This window comes from Arachis ipaensis, chromosome B04 (assembly GCF_000816755.2).
Source record: "Arachis ipaensis cultivar K30076 chromosome B04, Araip1.1, whole genome shotgun sequence".
Classification (NCBI taxonomy): domain Eukaryota; kingdom Viridiplantae; phylum Streptophyta; class Magnoliopsida; order Fabales; family Fabaceae; genus Arachis; species Arachis ipaensis.
The window spans coordinates 104465367-104468951 of record NC_029788.2 but is presented as its reverse complement, the minus strand read 5'-3'; positions in this window follow the sequence as shown (position 1 = coordinate 104468951).

The following is a 3585-nucleotide window of genomic DNA, read 5'->3' as shown; positions in this document are numbered from 1 at the left end:
TTCCCTCCCAAAAAAAAAAATGGAGGGCTCTAACGAGGCCCAAACTTAATAAAATTCCATTGTTACAAAAATACATTTGCCAATACCACTATAACGGCAAAACAAATAAAACGGCCAACATCGAGGACCGATCACCCTCGGGGCCTAACAAACGGATATCCTCAAACACTACCGAACGGCCTACCGAAGGCCTTAAGTCACGACGGCTTAAAAATATAAACGGCTCGAAAAACGAAAAAGTCCGAACGGCCACAATCACACAAGAGTCATCAAGAAAAGCAAGTTATAAACGGCCACAATGGCGTAAACAGTTTAATGAAAAGCATCAAAATACACGGCCTCAGGGCCAACAAGCATCCAAAAAACCAACAAGTCCCATAAACTAATACAACAAGTTATAATAAAAAGCTACTCAAGGTCAATGATCTGGCCATCATGAACAGTCTTAAAAGCCCCCATCACAGACACGTCCACGCCCGGAGCCAGCACCAAAGCCTGAGCTCTCATTGTCTCCTCGGTAGCCGCAATCGCACCCTTTGCATCAGCCAGTGACTCCACCTTCTCCTTTTTCAAAGTAGCAACTTCAGCCTTCAGAACCTCCATCTTGCCAAAAAGCACGGCAGCTTGAGACTCAACATCGGAAGCCCGCTTCCGCTCCACACCCAGCTGAGACAGAAGTGAAGTCTCAACCTCGAAAAGACGGAGGATCTCAGCCCCAGCCTCCTCGGAAGACTTCACCGCCTTCTCTCTCGCTACCTCAGCAGCCTCAAGTTACTCTCTCAACTTGGCCACATCAGTTTGGGAATGACGGAGCTTCTTATCCAGCAAACCGATCTGAGCCATCACCGGCTCAGCCTTCCAGAAAATAACAGCGGATCGGAGGAGGGCACGATATACCGACTTGGCTTGAAAAGACACATTACAATCATCAAAAAATGGCTCGGTGCCAGGCATCAGGTACTAATCTATAAACCCTGAAGCATTGAAACGCCGATCCATCACGGTAGGAACAACACCCTCATCCTCCAAGTTCTCACTACTAGGTTCCTCAGGTCTCTTTCTCTTCCGAGAAGCCTCAGAAGCTGAGACCACAATGACTTCTTCCTCAGGCGAATTCACGGGACCAGGTGAAACCTGAGCACCAACCCTAACCCCAGCCGAATCACCTCCTAAGATACAGCTCGGGAATCTGCAGCAGGATTCGAAACAGGGGTAGAAGGAGATGCCGATGACCCCTCCTCTCGATCCATTGCTGCCTTCAACCTCGCCAGAGAAGTCAAACCACCAGCCATCTCAACTGAAAAAACCAAAGAAAAACATAAAGTCACAAAACCGGGAAAAACAAACATAAAAATAAAGAAAATGACAGCCACACACCAATATACGTTTGGCAGGCCACAGGATCCCCTATGATGTCTCGAGGATTTAACGGACGTTCCCCGAACAAATGCCAAAGGACACTAGCGATGTCCTTATCCTCCGGAGAGAAACCATCGTATGTAACTTTGGTCAAAATCGACGGTCCGGCACCGAAATTCCAATAAGTCGGGAACCGACGCTCGCCCTCCAACGTCAACCAAAAAGGCTGATGCCCCTGAACGGGGCGCACTTTGAAATATTCTCTCTTAAAACCATGGAAAGAATCTTCAAACAAACCAAATATACGACGATGAGGCTGAGCCCTGAACGACATATATCCTTTCTTATGCTTCCCTTCCTTAGTCGGAAGAGTACATAAGAAAAGAAAAAGAAAAACAGGAACAGAGACCGAAAGATCGAGATATTGACACACAAGCTCAAAGGAACGAATGGCCGCCCAACTATTCAGATGAAGCTGAGACGGCACCACGAAACACCGACTCAGCAACTCCTGAACAAACGGCGAAAAGGGGAGCCGCACACCGAGCCGAGTAAACATTGATTCATAAACCCACATCCAGTCCGGCACGGTCGGTGAATTGAGGTTCAAATAACAAACCCGCTCATCGGCGTCAGGGAGGGCAAGCTTACATTGCCGCTCCACATCACCGCCACCGCAAACCGCCCCCTGATCACGGAGCCTTTGGAGATCAGCCTCCGTCATCCGCGATGGAACACCCCACACATCGCTAGTCACCCAAGTATAGCGGGAGGGGACGCCCCTAGAAGGGGATATCGGAGTACCCACACCCTCACTCCTCCGCCGATGCATACCTAAAACAGGGAGTAGCACCACCGTCAGCCTACTAACCTTATGCAGAAGCAGAGAAGACAACTAAAAACCTACTACCTACTACCAGTCCAACACAGTGGTGCTCAGCCCCTCCAAAACACAAATACCACCACCACCCAAAACACAAAACACAGTACAAGAACGCAGATGGAAAAATGATGCATGGCAAATACAGAACAAAAAAATACCACAGAATGACGAAAGCAAAAAGAAACCAACCTGGTAATGCAGAAAACAAGCCTGAAAAATGCTGAAGCAGGAAAGCAGAAACACATCCACGAAGAAACACCAGAACGCAAGGGAGAGAAAGAGATTTTCAGAGAAGAGAGTAAAAGAGAAATGAAATAAACGAGAGAAGTAAGAAGGAAAGCCAAAACGGTTTCAAAAAAGACAAAAAGACGCAAATAGCCTTGAAAAGTAAAAGTGGGCGTAGGGGCAATAAAGGGAAGCTACCCAAAAACGTCCCCTCACAATAAATGCTCCCTTGGAAAACGAAACCAATAAAGCACGCCTCGAAAAATGCAACAGGCGCAAGAAAGCAAAAGAGTCACATCAACCTAAAACGGCCAGATGAAACCTCGGCTCAGCCACAAAAACCAGGGCCGGCGCGCCAACCTCCCCTCAAAGGCATCAAACGACGACCTGAGAAAACAAAAGAAGACCACAAACGGTCAAAACCACATCTCCCAGCGACAGACCGACCTCGCTCGCTCTCCCGCTGCGAGGGCAACTGTTATGGATCCGGCCCACGGATCCTACACCCGGGATAGTCCCCGAACCCGGCTACCCGGGTCCGACCTACCAAACCCTTCTAGAAGGCCCGAACCGGCCCACTAGAGCTCCTAACCAACTTTCAAATTCAAACGTCTCTCTTATCTTGGCCAAACAAGATAAGATAAGACAGCTACCATCACCTATAAATAGAGGACCCAAGTCCCTCCAGATATTCATTCATTTCTCACACTTTATACCTCTCAGATCCATTCTGACTTGAGCGTCGGAGTGTCTTTGCAGGTACCCCCATCACTCCAGTCAATTGATCAGGCATTCGTTTCAACCCGCAAGTTCTCGATCCATCTCTCAACTCGTACCAAAGACATCTTGTACAGTTTTTTTTCTAAACCTTTCCAAACTTTAATTGCATTATTGTCTAAGTCTGCTATCCTGTCATTCTTCACCTGCTTTTAAGGCCTTATTTACTTCAAAATTTCGAACTCTTTAATAATAATTGAAAATTTAGTCTTCTTTTTTGGTGTATTATTGACCAGAGCATGAAAAAATCTTTTGTTCTACCTTAAATAACTTATAAAAATAGATCTTTCAATCTTTTGTTATTATTATCATTTATTATCAAATCTTTACCATTTTTATCC